At 39.9% G+C, this 17324-nt stretch overlaps 1 protein-coding gene across 1 annotated transcript in view; it reads right to left on the bottom strand.

The window, feature by feature from the left end:
* chst8 (carbohydrate (N-acetylgalactosamine 4-0) sulfotransferase 8) overlaps positions 1–13564 on the bottom strand; it is a 344887-nt gene extending 331323 nt beyond the window's left edge. The window contains exon 1 of the mRNA XM_028436873.1: positions 13180–13564. The gene's annotated coding sequence lies outside the window, so the exon portion shown is untranslated. The remainder of the gene's footprint in view (positions 1–13179) is intronic.
* Positions 13565–17324: the final 3760 nt, after the last annotated feature.

Here is a 17324-nt window from a genome sequence, read left to right as displayed (position 1 = left end):
TATGATTGTTCTGTATGAACACAGCATCAGAGCCACAGACAAGGTAAAAGTGAAAGTGTAACTGATCAGAGTATCTGTTTATTCTCTGTTTATAATCTCACTAATGTAAGTATTAACACTCCTCAATTTCTGCATTAATTACTTGCTGCTTTTACTGTAGCAGCAGTGTTGTTTTTGGTCTGAATTATTGGTTTTGATTCTTCATATTTGTAAATAATAATACTAATAATATATTGATGTGCATTATTCTTTCAATCCACACATAGTGGTGGTAAGCTATGATTGTAGCCACAGCTGCCAAAACACCACATTCATACTACGCAATGTGGGTAAAGTGCCTTGCCCAAGGACACAATGAAAATGACTTGTCTAAAGCAGGATTCAGACCCCCAACCCTGTTGTTATTGGATGGCCCACTTTACCACTGAGCCACAGTCTCTGTTGTGAATCACTTCTGTTAGGTCAGCAAAAATTAATTAATTAATGTACACTTTATTAATGATGCTTCAATTTGGTAGTATGATAAAAATGATAATATAGTTTTTAGATTCTTCATCAAAACCATGCACAGTTAAAACTGTACTCACACGCATCCACAAACCCTAAAATGGATCCATGACGCGTTCCGATTGTTAGCCCCTCACATCTGTGTTTTTGTTTGGTTTCCAACCATGTCTGCATATGCCAAAATGTATTCTTGCAAAAATAAATGAACACTTGTATTAATTTACATGACCATCACCCGCCTTTCCAAGGGATGGGTAAGCCAAACTTTAATAGTAGTAGAAATATAAACAGGGACCCAAGTGAGGGGGGAAATAAAGGGAGTAAAAGGAGTTAGGAAGGACAACAAAAAGACAGATGGGAGCTAACAGCTAACGTGCAGCGTGCTGTCAGTATAACGTGATGTTGCTATTGAATAGAGGAGTGAAAACTGCTGAGCCAGTATAGTTACATATGTAGAAATAATATTAGGGAGAGAACATCCCAATTCTCAGACACTAAGAAAATAAAAGTGAAGTGTGTGAGCTTACAGTTTTGGCATAGCTATTTGTTAGAATCAAATAGTTATGTGACAACGTAAGCTATTCTGAATCCCCATATATGTGTGTGTCAACAACACCTGGGCTTTTAGCTTTTAACCGAGGCAGCATAAATCTGACCCAATGAGGGTACACATTGTGGCCTGATTAAGTGTTTTTCCAGAAGTGTAGAAAGGTTAAAATAACGGCAATAAAGCGATACGCTGGCAGACAATGTAGCTGTGTCCTTGCAGGCACTGTGATGTTTAAAAAAAAAACAGCATCAGACTCTGAACATGTCACCTTGTGAGCCCAGGAGGAACAACAACACTCCTGATCTCTGACTTTATGAACCTCCAAACTTTTACTGAGAAACCCAAATGAAATCTGTTGCCCTTCAAACTATTTTTTTTTTAATAAAAGACAAATGTGCATTATCACTTCACAGCACCATTGTATGGACCCATTAAATTGTGGGTAATCTTGGGTAATATAGTTATCACAAGCCAGGAACTGGATAAAAACCTGTGTTTGTATCGCAATTCATCGAACAAAAAGCCTGCAATGTAATTTTCATTACATTTTAAAATGCAGGATGTGTGCAATACAATAATGGAGGTTCCAATAAATCACAGTCCAAACTATTAAAAGTCTACTGAATACTAAAGTTACAATGGGAACACATTGTTTGCATAGTAAAAAAAGCACATGGCAGTTACTTACACTATAAATACTGTAATTTCCGGACTGTAAAGCACGCTGCTGTATTGGCCGTATTCCAATAATTTAGCATTTTTCTAAGAAAATTCCACACAAAGGCAGCAGCATAATATAGGCAGCACTCTATTGGCTGATGAGGGTGCCCATCAAATGACTCAACCAATCGGAACGGGCAGGTAGGCGGGCTGTTATACTCCCGATAGCTTTAAATGAGATTTCTGTGTTTCAACTGATGAGTTTCCTTCTCCACATGAAGTCTCCTCCTCATGCCCCGCATCTGCATATCAGTTAATTTACATCTTTTTATGGTCACTTTTTACTGGAACCAGAATGATACACCACTTTGTCTGTTCTTCTTACCATGAACTACCGTGGAGCAATGCTGGAGACAGAGGCTGCAGAGTGCTGAGCCCCTCCCCCCACTAGCAGAGTATGAAGGTAGCTCTTCAATCCTAATGGCAAGTTTTAAACTTAAGCATCTTTTAACTGTTTAAATGGTAAATGGTAAATGGACTAGATTTATATAGCGCCTTATAACCACACTGAAGCAGTCCCAAAGCGCTTTACATATCAGCTCATTCACCCAATCACTCTCACATTCACACACCAATGGGACAGGACTGCCATGCAAGGCGCTAGTCGACCATTGGGAGCTACTTAGGGTTCAGTGTCTTGCCCAAGGACACTTCGACACAGTCAGGTACTGGGATTGAACCCCCAACCTCTCGATCAGAAGACGACCCTCCACCACCTGAGCCACGGTCGCCCGTTTAACTTACCTGTTGTTCCGTGGTTCCACGCATTGTTGTCACAGTTGTATTTAACAAGCAGCTGGCTGAAGGTTTGGCGTGTGTGTGTGTTTCTCTATCCCTCCCTCTTTGCTTCTCACTCAGCTCTGCGCTGAGAAGAAGTTTTTAAAACTTTGAGAAGCAGTATTTTTTCCTGTTAATGTTGATGAAACAGTATGTTGCTTAATGTGCATCTGACATCACATTATTTTCCTCTGCTAATTTATGTTCTGGGGTTGTGTTGGAATGGTCCATGGTTTCTGTTGGTGTTTAATACTATAATTATATATCTTTATACTCAATTATCCTGTTAATAAAATATATCTTCAGTCAGGCCAACTTTTGTCAAAGCTATTTTCAGGGCAAGGACAAACATTTATTTTTCATAATATTTCATGAGATGTCTCACTCTATTTTTTACTTGTACTTGTTCTACATCACCTGTTTTTATTATTTGTTCAATATTTTTTACTTGGTGTACTTTTTTAATTTCAATAAATGTTTTATGTTTATATCATTTTTATGATGTAAATTGAGGGAGCAAAAGTAGTATCGGCTCCAAATATCGGCTCAAGGAAATCGGCAGTCCATATCCGTCATCGGCTAAGGCTGATGGTTGATCCCTAATGTGTTGTTAGTTCGTGTGCACGCTGCCATCACCGCAGCCTTCGTGTAGGCTGCTATAAGTGACACTATGTTACGCTGCTGCTGCTGATAGATTGGTGTGTGCACATTGAGAGAGAGAAGCGCTGCAGTAATATGCTTTTAACAGTGCATGTTATATTACTGTGATGTTGCTGTCGGACTAACGTTAGCTTGTTAGCTCCTCTGAGGGAGGGACTTTGGAGGCAGGGCTAGAGAGCAACGGGGAGGTAGGGATCTGAAAGTTACGGACTGCACCTTTAATGTAAACAGTTTCATTGGTCCACCTTAATGGTAATTTGATTGGTCTAATGTAACAAAAAACACAATTTTTTCAGAAAATAAAGTTCTTTTTACCCCTTTTACTCCCTTTCGCTCATGCCAACTTGTTCCTCAATTTGTCATGGCAAATATAAAATAATGTTGTTTATTGATTATTTCAACTTTTAACATTTAAGTCAAAGTATTTGAATTTGACATATTTTGCTGTAATTATGTAAAAGTGACTAACCTATATGGGTTGAAACTTGGCTAATACAATTTTGCTATTGGCTGAGAATGGTATCTTGTAACGTTTTGGTGTCTTTACGTCAGAACCACCACTGTTGGCCCCGCCCCTCCTATAAAGACTAACACCAGTCGACTTTGCAATCTGTGGTGAGTAGGTTGGATTAAGAGAATAAGGAAAAAGAGCTATTGTTTGTAGCTATTGAGTAGGTAGTTAGCATAGATTGTTCTTTAGAGAGTTTATAGTATAGACTGGACGTGTCTTAACTGCTCCAAAAGCTGTAATCAAGGCATTTTTTTCATTTCTAGCCGAGGCGCACATCAGCCAAAACTTCAGGGTTTAGTTACTCTTTAAATTGAATATTTTTGGATGTTCGATTTTCTTCAGTTTAAACAACTTGCTATGTGATAAATGTTTATATGTCATAATTTCCTTGTGTAACTTTTTAAGTTATAGCTCATCCTACATCTGTCCTGTACTTGGTTTGCTAGTTTCCTTATTTTATCCAATATATTTTTGCTCTCAAATGGTTAAGTCTCATTATCATAAGGAGCTTCTGGTTCATCTGGCAGTGAGAGTGCAGGAGGATTGGGTGAGAAGGGTGAAAGGTGGCTCTATCTGTGCAGTCGTGGGCGAGCATTCTAAACAAGTAGCTATAAGCTCCCTCTCAACATTTATCTCTAAATTCACTTGTACTAAAGCACTTGAGTAAGTGAATGGGTCATTTAATGCTCCTGAATTCTTCAGCAATTCAATTTGTAATCATTGATAACTGCAGTTGTAAATCGAAAATGCAGAGTAATCAAACAAACAATCTTAGTGCCGACATTAAGCACTGGACTTAAAACAGCGGTGAGATGGAATCAATCTGCTGATAGCAGGGACAAACATGCTTTTCATTTGATTTTCTCTGGGCTGCTTGCCATCCGCTGCTTGATAGACATGTCCTGTTTCTATCTATGTGTCTCTGTTGCTGTTTAGACAATACATGGGAGAGCAGGAATAATGCTTTTCTCTCTATTACACACACACACACTCACAAAAAAAAAAAAAAACTCATTCTCCGTGTCTCATCTACCCTGCCTGCCTTTAACGTAGACAAGCATTTTCACTTTTCTCCTTTACTCTGAACCCACTTTACAACACCTCCCTATAATCCGTCTGTGGAAGTGACTCACATTACAGTATTCTTCACTTTAACATGCTTTAATAGCATTAATATCTGCTTTTGAGTTTTTGGCTGGCAATAAACACCCTCACATCCACATTAGAGCAATTGACATGGCACCAAAACAGAAAAATAGAATAACTCATTGTAAAAAAGAAAAAGAAAAATCCCCCAATATTAAATGTTTCTTTACACATTCAGCAAAGCATGCAGTCCACTAAGGGAACTCTCAGCTTCCTTCCTACTCAATCTGCCACCTTCCATGCCACCCATGCTGCTGCTGCCGTGACAGCCAAGGTCAGCTCAGCAATGACATAGAGCTTCTGCATGGAGATAAGACTCACAAACATCCACACTACCATGCTGCTCTTGGAAGGAAAAAAAAATCCAGCACCTTGAATTATTCATATGGGTCTCCCGTACCCTAAATAACAGCTGGCAAGCATTGTTTGACATCCAGGATGAATAATTAAGGAGTGACCTTTTGTTCCCATTAGAGGTGACGGGTTGAACGGCTCATACTACCACTGTGGGTGAGTCTGTGAGGTGAACTTTAGGTGCAGGATTCAAAAATATTTTCAGATCAAAATATTCCAAGCTCTTTCACATAGGCAGCAGAATTGCTAATAAAAGATGAGTAGCATACTCCTTTAGGGTAAACGTCTGTTTACTGTTCCCAAAGCACAGCCTGAAGTCATTCTCTGTCCTCACATCACTTCTTCTTAGTTGGTTCTTGGCACATTAGAGGCATTTCGATTGTTTTATTTAAGTGTTTATAGTCACTCCTTTAATCAGAAATGGTGCATTAAGTTTAGATTAATCCAAGTTTGGCTGGCTTTTTTTCTATTAATGATGAAGAATGAATTTAGTATTAACTCACTCAGTGCCATTGACGAGATATCTCGTCATTTCAAATCCAAACGCCCAGTGCCATTGACGAGACACTCGTCTTTTGCGTTTTTTCATGGGGTTTACTAGAAAACACCCTGGCGGAGGTCCCTCATCAATATCTAAACTGTGAGGTATTGTAGTGACCAACTGTGCCCAGAAGATGGCAGCAGTGCAACTTTAGATGTGAGATTAGCCACTGATGCTACCCAGCAAAGCAGGAAGAAGCAGGAAAAAGGGAGATTATGGCGCTACAGAGTGATATTGTGAAGTATCCAGCAGCTCACAGCTCCACATACTAACACAGAACATGTGTGGACCTGAGTGAATTATTGATAATGCTGTGATCGTGAGATAAAACCATCAACTAACCGGGCCAAACGGGTCAGTTGCATGTCCCTGCATGTCGGGAGGAGGGGGGTACAAAATACCCCCAGCCTGTGAGCCAGATAGATAACTAATAGGTTACATGTAGAATGTAGCAGCACACCTTTGGATGAGAGATCATCCATGCTCCGCAGAGCAAAGAGGGAGAGAGGAAAGGTGTTTATGAGACAGAAAATGGCGCTATGTACGAGAGTTGACGTTCCTAGCAGCGAATACTCGACCAGAGCATGTGTGGAACTCATGGATAGTGTGGTGATGGTGAGACGGGGAAGGAAGTGACACTCTGAAGGAAGAGGAAGTTACGTGTGTGCAGACTGACAGGAGAGAAAGTTGGAGGAACGCCAAAATACAGTAAGAAATCCATTCAACTCTGACCCAGATAGATAAATAATAATCATTTTGCCATCAAAAGCCCGGTCTCAGTGTTTTTGTTTTAATGTTTTCTATAAGGAAACATTGTTCAGGTGTTAGGGTTGTCACTAAAGCAAAAAAATAGCTTTAAAGTCGCTGACAGGGTTTTTTTAGAAAAAGGCTTTTTTCTCAGCTTTTTGCTCTGAAACTGAACATTTGTGTAAAACTTGCTCTATTCAATGGCTGATTACAAAAGAACGAAACGAGCCAGAAACAAATGTTTTTTGATGAAAGTAGAGGCTTCAATCTTTCAGAATCTGGTGTCAGATTTCAGATAGTCATAGTAGAAAATATTCTGTGGGTCTTTAAAATCAGTCAAAATGCTTAAAAAACGGCTGGCACTGAGGGGGGTAGAAAATCTGATAATGGCTGGCACTGAATGAGTTAATGGGGAAGCCTAATTCATTTAAAATGTATTTTTTGTTAAACAATTTTATGATATATTTTCAAATAGGAACTGTTTTTTTTTCTTTCTTCTTCTACAAATTAAAATCAAAGTTGCACTGGAGACTTTCCCAGCCTCACCTTGATAACAGAGACACAATATCATAAAACTGCCTACGACTAAATTGATGGGAAACAAGTTTCTGAGGTAAGCATTAAAACAAAAATGCCTAAAACATTGGCTTTCATAAAACCTATAGCCAGCTACAAGCACGGCCGATCAAACCTACAATCAGCTTGCTTTTCAAGCTGCAATGCAACCCCAACTACATTATGTTACATATACAAAACATCATATAAAGTGTTTTCCATGCATAACGTTGTGCTCTATATTTACCTATCCTTATCAAATTCCTCAAGTGTATTTCCAGACTGACCACAAATCATGGCATATTTTTTAGTATTGAGTAGATCAAATTTCATTCTAAATAACTCTAGCCCTGTGCAGGTCAATAAAAATATCCAATAATATTTGAAGTTCTATTTAAGGACGGGAGTTTATTTTTGCTTGTGAAAAAAAAGAAAAGTACTACTTTGGTTCTGTAGCATTGATTTTCCACATTCCAATAAAGTCATTGTGTAGCTGACACATTCCAGCTGGCAGGGAGTTCCACTTGTTTTTGTTCCAAAGCCAATAAATGACTAACATATTCAGTCTGAAGAAAAGGAGAAAAACATGGCATGACTTATTTAGCAAAAGTGTCATAGATCTCACAGGGAAATGTGATACTGCCACAAAAACGTTTCAAATGTTGTGCGTACCAACATGGTTTGCACACTCTTTTCATGCTGCTGTACACAACTTTCCAACTTATGTGTTTCAATTGGAAGTTATTTCATGCAATTACATCTTGAAAGCCATTTCATTCGGGTACATAGGGTACACAGATTTCCTCCCCTCGTGATCCAAAGTTTTCATTAGTTTTCCTAAATTCATTTTAAAAAAATACAATTCTTAATATAATGTACATAATATACAAATATTTTAAGTGCCAAAAACACAGTGACGAGGAAATATTAAAAACATTGACATAAAATTCAAAGGTTCACGAAATAAAATCAAGTAAAAAGGTTTTAAAAGACCGCAGCAGCCCGGGGGCTCGCCCTTGGGGGTTCTCAATCCTGGAGGGGAGCCCTTGGGGTTCAGCGAGATTGGCCTGCTCGCTAGGCTGGTCCTGGTGGAGGTCTTCCAAAGCGATCAGCTGTACGGGGTGGCCCCTGCTTGCCGAGGTCTGCGGCTCTGCCACCGCCTGGGCCGATAACAGATTTTGCTGGACGATATATTGTCCCACAATTTATTGACTTTAAAAATAACTAGGGCTCGTTGCGCAAGCAGCATCGATGACCTTAGACACGTTAATCCCAAATGCCTGTTTTAGGTATAATCACTCATTCCTTCCCTCTATTCACAGCCACCACCATTATACCTACGCTTCACACTTGTCACCAGACTGGCTTGATTACACTACAAAATCACATCGCACTCTCACTTTAAAATAATCAACTCTTCCCCATCCTTTCCATTTCCTACGTCTCTCTTCCCTGTTTCCTCCCCCCACCTAGATGTAACACTGCCCATTTTCCTACCCTGACTCCATCTTCTCTGTTCCTTTCACCCTCACCTAGGTGTAACATTGCCCTCTATTTTTATTTCCCCCCTATAATAAAGTGTTTCTTACCCTTCCTTAGAGAGGGCTGGTGATGGTCACATTTATGCAATAAAATAAATTAATTTATTTAATTGCAATAACAAACATGCATTGCTGTCTATAAAAAGATTGCACTTCTTGTAGTGTTGACCTTTGACAGCATGTATAGACAAAGGGGAAAAAAAAGCCAATTAAATTTGACTGTCCTGCTCCCCGTCGCAGCTCAGAGCATTAATAATAAATAATAATGCATTGGATTTTATATAGCGCTTTGTCATAGACACTCAAAGCACTTTACAGAATTAAGGCATTATTCTTTCACTCCACACTTAGTGGTGGTAAGCTACTATTAGATACTTGGTGATGTTATCCAATCTTTGCACCTGTACTCGTTCTCATCCTCTCATCTGCTTTTCTGACTACTGTACACAGCGGCATCAGAAAAGCTAAGATAGCCTGCTCTTTACCCCATTTCAGCGTCTTTCCAATGGAAAGTTTACTGCGTTCCAAACACTTCACGAGGAACGTACCCAGGAGTCATCCTCACAGGAAGCTTTGACCACCTGAACTGAACTGGCTTCTCTCGACGTGGAGCTTGGGATCTCATTGTTTGGGTCATTACACAGAGCTCATGTACACAGGTGAGGGTTGGAATCTAATTCCAAGCATAAATAGCGAGCTTCGCCTTCTGATGTGGCTCTTCCTTCACCGTAATGAGCTGGTTGAACATCGGCTTCATTGTCCATTTCTTGCTACTATGCCGAACCTTGAGATTTAAACTTCTCTGCTGCATTTGCAAACAAATGAAAATGAAAATAATTGATTTCAGTATTTCTTGTTCCCAAGTATTGATTAGTTCGTGCCTGATAGTTTGCTGCTTTTTTTTATTTTTCAATATTGATTTTGTAGATTTCTTGGGCATGCCTCTGAACATAACTGCTACACTGGATAAGAATTCCTTTTGTTAACATTAACATCGGCAGGAGCTGATGTTAATTCATTTTTATGTAGATAATTAAAGAAAAATAAATGCCACACAAAAACATCTTCATTTCAGGTAGTAATAGAACTCAGGATATCCAAAAGGAATTGCTACAATGACATATTGCAGGTTTTATTCTTCTCAAGAGGTTTATTATTTTTTTTTGAGAGAAAGAGCTATAAATAGACTAGCAACAGAAATAGCAATGATGCTCCATTGAGGTTTATGAGAAACTTTTTGCAAAAAGCTTGTGTTTTCTCTGAAATAGATTTGAAGGTTTCACATTTCTTCAACGAAGAATTGAAGAAAAGCAGAGCTGCAGTATGCCTGCAGTGACACACTCAAGGATAGAGCTACACGGAGCCAAGCACAGATTCCTAGTTCAAGGAGTGGAGCTAGAGAGAGACAGAGAGATTGGATGATGTAGACAGAGCATATTTATAGCTAGGGAAAGAAATAATTCATGGTGATCAAAGTGCAGATCATGCACCATTCCATCACAGAGCAGATGTGGCAGAATAAAAAGAGCTTGCTTTCTCCCCGTCTGCTCTCCAGCGGCTTCTCAAATGGAAACAGTGAAGCAAAGTTATCTCCTTGAAGCTGCTGCGTGTTTGTTGCCATCATGCTTGGCGCTCGCTCTCAGGTGGCTTCACTTCAGAGTGCAAGATGCAGTGGAAAGGAAGAAAAACCAAGTGAAAAAAAGCTTTGCAAATGCAACACATCGTCTTGATCAAAGAGAGGAGTGGGCCTTGAGTCTGGAGGTAGGGAGTATGGTAGAAACTCAAGGACTTTCTATGTCACAAGGGCAAGTAGAAATGAGTATAAAGCTACCATAATGAGCAACCTAAAGTCCCTTTCCATTAGTGAGAAAGCTTCAATTGCCTTGTTCTCAAGGTTTAATCTTTTGTTTTGGCAATGACATTACACCCAATAATAACAGCATAGAGAACTAATGTATCAAGGCCCCACTTGTGTGCAACACTCTTTTTCACACATGCGCTCATTCACTGGGAGTTTTCTTCCCATGCAAATGTTCCCAGGAATGTGCACGCTCCCTTCTGCCTCTATTTGTATTTGTGCACACGCGCACACACAAACTCAAACAGGCAGGCTTGCTGCTTCTTCTAGTTTCATTTTCTCTCCCTCCCACTCACAGACACACATATGCGCCTGTTTCTCTCTCCCTTTCATTTTCCGTGGTTTCAATCTCTCCTGCTTGCCCTGTCACTCTTTCAGTGCACAGAGAAGTACACAAATGCATCCACACACCAGACACATAAGGTCCTGCAGCTTCTCTTCCATTTCTTCTCCCTCCCACACTTATACTTCTATGGTAGCAAGCCCTTGCAGAGCAGAGTATCCTTCCCTCCTATTGCTCTCTCTTGCTCATACACACTTTCTCTCCCTCATTGCTTGTCCTTCAACACACACAAATCCCTCTATCTCTCATCCCGTCTGCCTCCCACGGTCTCACAAACAAACACTTTTAACAGTCCAGCTTCCTGTACACCCAGCTGGGGGACAGCTCTCCTTCCCTTGGCTCCCCAGGCCATCTGGAGAGCAGGAACCCCTGCTCGCCTGGTCATCCGCCAACCCACGAGCCTCCAAGTATGATCTCTAAAGGTCTATGTCAAAGCTCTGCTGTGTCCAGTGAAGTCAATGAGTTCACACCTCAAAGAAGCCTAATTTTGTTTTGCAGACACCTGCTCCTCACCTCCCCAAATGAAGAATGCCTCTGTAATGAAATAAAGCAGCAGAGGAGCCACAGTTCAAATTGTAACTCTGTTTATGATCGTATGAAGACTTCATAAATCATTTATGAATGATTTATCTAATGCTGTAAAGGAAAAAATAACTCAATTAGTTAGTTGTATATTTGGGAGTTGGTGGAAGGGGAAATATACCTTTATTTAGAATTATTTTAAAGCATTTGAAATAGATCTACACCTAACTATGTTATGGCCTAGAATTCAAATTTGAAAAAATTGAAAGATTGACTTAGACTGTAAATGAACCATTAAAAATATGTTCCATAAATATACCATTCTTAAATCCACCAATGTCTGTTGACTGTATTACGTACTTAATGGATTTTGATAAAATATTAACCAAAGATAAACCTTATACACTGGAAGATTCCATTACATTTTTGGAGGGGATCTGGATCAATATACTCTCTACTTTAAAAATCGAAAAATCCCTTTCTCTCTCGATTAGCAAATGTTTTAACAAAATTAATATCTGTCGTTTTTTTAGATTATTATGGGGGTGCCAATACATTTGGACCTACTGTGTCATTACCAATGTGGATAGAAATTTCTTACAAGCTATTGAAGTTTGAATGAGCATGTTATCGGAATCACTGATCCAGATAACTGTCAATATCTGGCAATGGGGATATTGTGTTTATTATAAAATCTTTAAAAAGTGGAATACAATTTTGCTTTAAGTGCAAGATGAGCCCACGTCCATCAGTTGAATTTGGATATGAAACCAGACACACACACACACACGCACGCACACACACACACACACACACACACACACACACACACACACACACACACACACACACACACACACACACACACACACACACACACACACACAAATATCTTTCAATGACTGAAAAATGTAACTTTCACATTCATCATCACGTATTTATTTATTTTCCTCAAAGGATCGTTGTTTCTCTTTGAAAGCATTACTGGGCATTTGATTAAGGCAATCAGCCCATTGTATTTCCCATTAAGGCTGATGCATGTAGACTGTGCATGCAGCTATGTGAAGCATGTTAGTTGCACAATTTACTGTATAGGTCCAAATAGGAACTTTTTATAAACCACATTTATTCAGACAACCAAACTACCACAGCTTTAGGATTATTTAAACGCACAGCAAATAATGAATTAATTAATAAGTGTGGAAACAATACTTCAGCAAAGTTTTCATCATGACGTTATCCCAGCAAAAGTGAGTGCTTGTATCATTTTAAAGACACGTTCTTTTCTCTTTTTAAATCTAAAAAGCATTATAAATAAATTGTATAATTATTATTATTATGCGTCAGAATATAATATTGCGGCCGGAAAGCACGTGTTTAGTGAGTACCTGTGCCAACAAAATTCAAAGTGAATTAAGTGTTATAGGAAAGGCGATAATTACACTTGTTTATTATATTAAAAAAAAAAAAAAAAAAACAACTTTTAACTGACATATATAAGAAAAGTAGACACCCAGAAAGAGTAGTTAAATAGAATAGATTGCGATTAAAAAAGGGGGATCTAAACAGAAAATATTTGTAAAATGATGCAACGGTAAATAAATGTGCATCAAAAGACGTAGGGTCCAATACGTACCCACTGTTTCCAGTGTTGCTGTAAACTAAAGCAGCTCATAAGGGGCTCACAGGGAAACTTTGATCAATCACTCAGCTCAAACTTTGAAATCAATCGCACACAGCCGCCGCTTGGGACACCATGGAGAGACGCAGCAGCGGCACCGGGCGTGGAGGCGGAAACACAATATCCCAGCAACACGACAGCAAAGACGGGCTCTGAGCAGACTTACCTTACCGATGTTCCTCCGCAGCATGTATCCGATTAGATGTTGGTACGATGAGAGCGTCTTCCTCTGTGTCATGAGTTGATCAGCTAAGTGCGTCCTGTTTCAGCACCATGGAGAGAGAGCGTCCCACTGGAGGGGGGTGGTGGGGGGGGTGATGGCGCATCAACACTCCTCCCTACGTCTGCTTCAAGTTCCCTTCGGAGATACTCCTGCTGGAACGAACATGACTCTACAGAGCTTTTAGGATGGGTACGTCCAACCCCGACGCCTCTCGCTGCCTTTTACGTTCACATCCTTGCGCATCCGCCCCCTCGCGCCAACGAGTCTCCAAGGACCGGCGGCTCGTGCCTGCGGGGCGGGCACGGCTGTGATATCGCTGTGACTTTAGCACCGGCTTTGTCTGCGATCCGCAGCCTGTGCTTTACAGACTAGAGCTGCTCTTTGTCCTCACGCCGTAGCGATGCCGATAGTGGTGAGGATGTTATTATCGAGTATTGATCTGATTTCATCACAGCGGGATCCTGGAATAGAAGCTTCTTTTAAAGACTCATTAAAACCAACAGGATGTGATAGGTTATAGGTTCTCGTTGTAATCATATCTCCTTCTTACCAAATTGTCCGGCACGTGGCGCACCGCTGCTGTAAAATCCGCTCCGATCATAATAGATCTGAGCTACAATAGAGTTTCAATGGCTCCCCTTTAAAAAGTCCAGCAGCATTTATTAATTATTAAGTAACCTTGGTAATTAGGGGGGAAATAGTATTAAAGTGAGTGTGCAAAATGTATTGATTAATAGAATCTGATATTTGCGACACCATCAAAACTCTACTATTATAAGGAATAAACATTAAATTCAGAATTTTGAAAATGTATGTTGAATGATCTTTCTCTACACATTTACAATTTTTATTCACCATCTCCTTATGCATATTCAATGTCGATTAATTTGTCTTTATAAATGAAAGAAAAAAATATTTCATTAAAATATTTTGAAAGAAACATGCTTATAGGCAACAAATTTGGAATAAGTTTTTTTGTTTTTTTATCACAGTATTTCAGTTATATTTTAGTTACAGTCTATTTTTAGTCAACTAAATGACATTAAGATTTTAGTCGACTTAATCTAATACAGATATAGTTGACTCAAATATACAGCATATTAGATTGAAGATTCAATTTGTTACAGTTTTTCACAATTGCTAAAACACTAAACCAAATTCTCAGTGGCCTAAACTGATTTTTTTAAATCAAACACTATGTTGGCCACATCTTAAACACTGTTCCGGCACTAAGACTTATCTGTTCTTTTTGCATAACTTTTTTAGTACTTTATTGCAATAATAAAAAAAAATAAAAAAAGAACAAACAAAAAAAAACAATGAACAATACTAAAAAAGGGGAATGCAAAAGTTTAAGACATTCATAAAAGGAAATTGGGGATACACAAATAGGGTGAGTGCCTTTTTTTCCCTTTTGATGAAATTATGTATTTGTGTCAGAGTAAATTTTATTCATTTGTTGTAAGTATCTCTAATTTACTCTAATGTTATTTTTTCATCATCTAAAGTTTGCTCTACCATTCTCAATCAAAGATTTATTTTGGGTGAGATTTGTTATTTCAATTTCTTTCCAGCTTCATGGCTGTAACACACAACATTAAAAAGTGGGCTCTCCGCCTTGTTTATTATAAGTTTATTCCTAAAAGGTTTTCTAATAAACATTTGCATAATTTTAAACTATATTTCAGTCATTAAACACATTTCACACCGTGATGCACTTGTGTTGTAAAATTGTCACAGCTGTGATCACAGGTGGCACATGTTGCATTCATCCACAATGGATAGAAACATACAGAGAGGCAGAGGAGTTTGTATGAGAGGTGGTGGACAAGGAGGACCCAGCAGAACAATCATCACCAATGAAATTTGAGCAACTACTGTAGACCATGTCCTTGTTTATGGTATGACAATAAGAGAAACAGGACAAAGAGTCTAATTTGAGCAGATTCTCTGCAATAAGGATGAAGTCCTCTGAACAGACCCTGCTGCAAGATGTTGGAGAATTGATCACAGTAATGTGCTTTTCTTTCTTTTTTCTGGTTTTGGTTGAATGTAGATATCACCTCGACTACTATAATTTTATGCTGAATGCATTTACAATAAACATGTTCTGTTATCCACAGCCCTGGATTCCTTGTCCTGAGTTATTTTATGCTGTGTCTAACGGATTCTCTGAGGTGAACATGTTTTTACTTGCTGTGTATGTGATCGGAACACAATGATGGGTTGTGAACACAGGATAACTGGTTTTGAGGTGATTGTTTGATTGTAATAGAAAAGTCTGGGGTTTTGTAAATTGAGTTTGCATTTTTGATTTTGTGTTTAAGGTTTGGAGAAAATGGGTGGAGGTTCCAAGAGATATGCTTTAGCAATTGTGAAAAACGGTAATATACACAGACTGATTTAATGTGATCAATGCGTATGACCTGCACATGATCACGAGTTCTGATCGGATTTCGTCTCATGAAATTTTAGTTTTGTTTTTATTAGTTGACTAAAATATCAATATATGTTCATATAGTTTTATTTAACATGTTCAATTTAAATTAGTCATTGTCTAGTTATTGTTACACATATAGTCAACAAAAACTATAGGACGAAATGTTTTAGTTGATAAATTTAACACAAATTGGTAAAAATGAATTGCCATCCATGACAGTCCTTGACATGATTTTCCTTTAGCTCTATCAGGAGGCTGTTTACACTATCCCAAGACAACTGCAACTTGTCGATATTTTTATAATGGAGCCACATTTTCTATACTGCAATTGACCAAACTTCTGCAAAACATTGTGGAAGAACAAAAATGCAGATTTTCTAATAACTGTGTCAGGCACTAATCATTTCTGTGTTCAGAGCTTGGAAAACTCAAAGTGAAATGTGTTTAAGAGTTGGGAATAATATAATAGATTAGATCATTAAAATGTGTTTTATATTATTCTGCTTTTAAATTGTGCTTTTTTTCATTATTGCAGCAGGCATGTGAGAGCAGAATAAAAAGCAATAGATAATTCATCCTGCTGAAAAAAAAAAAAAAACTCTCTTACGGTTGTTGTGGTTGTTTTTTAATGAGGAAAACACAGTATTCCATCTTAATATCATAGAATCTAACATGCTAATATTTTACATGAGGTCGACTTTCAGTCTTTGGAGAGTTGATTTTTGCTGACCAAACTACTTAATTCTGTAATTGTTCAAACAATGCCAACATTTGGAAAATATGATGGAAGCATTCTAAAGATGGATAAAAGCAAAGTAGAAACTAATCTGTACTAGTAAAAAGATGTGGACATTGATGTGGGGTTGCGGTGCCTGGCTGGGGGAGCATGGGTTTGCCTACCTATTGGTCTGTGGCTGGCGGGGTGGCCCTGCTTGGGTGGTTGGTGGCGTCCTCTCTCTTCGGGGGGGCCGGGGCCGCCCACCTGTGGAGGGTGCTATGTCGTGGTGTCGTGTGGGCCTGTGCTGGCCCTGGTGTGGGAGCTGGCCTCTCTCCTGCGCGGTCGCCGCCTGCTTTGGCGGGGCGGGCCGCTCTGGGCCGGGTGGCGGCGGGGGTCGCCTCCTGGACTGCTGGGGGATGTGGCTGGTGCCTGGCTCCGCCTGGGCGGGGGTCCCGCCGTGCTCCGTATGTTGCCGCGGTTCGGGGGGGGTGCCGCGGGGGGTCTCCGGTTGTGCTGCTCGGCGCGTCTCTGGGGCCCGCGGGGCCGTGTGCCCGTCTGCGCCATCTGCCCTCTCCGGTGGCCCGCCGTGCGGACGGGCCGGGCTCCTACCAGACAGGCCTCCTACATGGACACTTCACATCACTCACTCCCAGCTGGTTTGGCTCACCCACTTGTTGCACCACACTCACATACCCAACCCTTGGGGGGCTGGATGGTGGGGCTGGGGGTGGAGGGGGCCGCCACCTGCACTACTAAGTAGTGGCGCGGGGGCGGCACTCCCACCTCTGGCTGCCCTACTAATCCCTCCAATTTTAATTACACCTCAACACACCACCCCCCGGAGGGTGGGACCACCACTTCCACCCTCCGGAGCTATTGCACCACATACACATATATACACACAGGCTGGATGGGGAGCACCGCTCCCCT

Source organism: Gouania willdenowi, chromosome 3, assembly GCF_900634775.1.
Source record: "Gouania willdenowi chromosome 3, fGouWil2.1, whole genome shotgun sequence".
Taxonomy (NCBI): domain Eukaryota; kingdom Metazoa; phylum Chordata; class Actinopteri; order Blenniiformes; family Gobiesocidae; genus Gouania; species Gouania willdenowi.
This window is presented reverse-complemented; position numbering and strand designations above follow the sequence as displayed.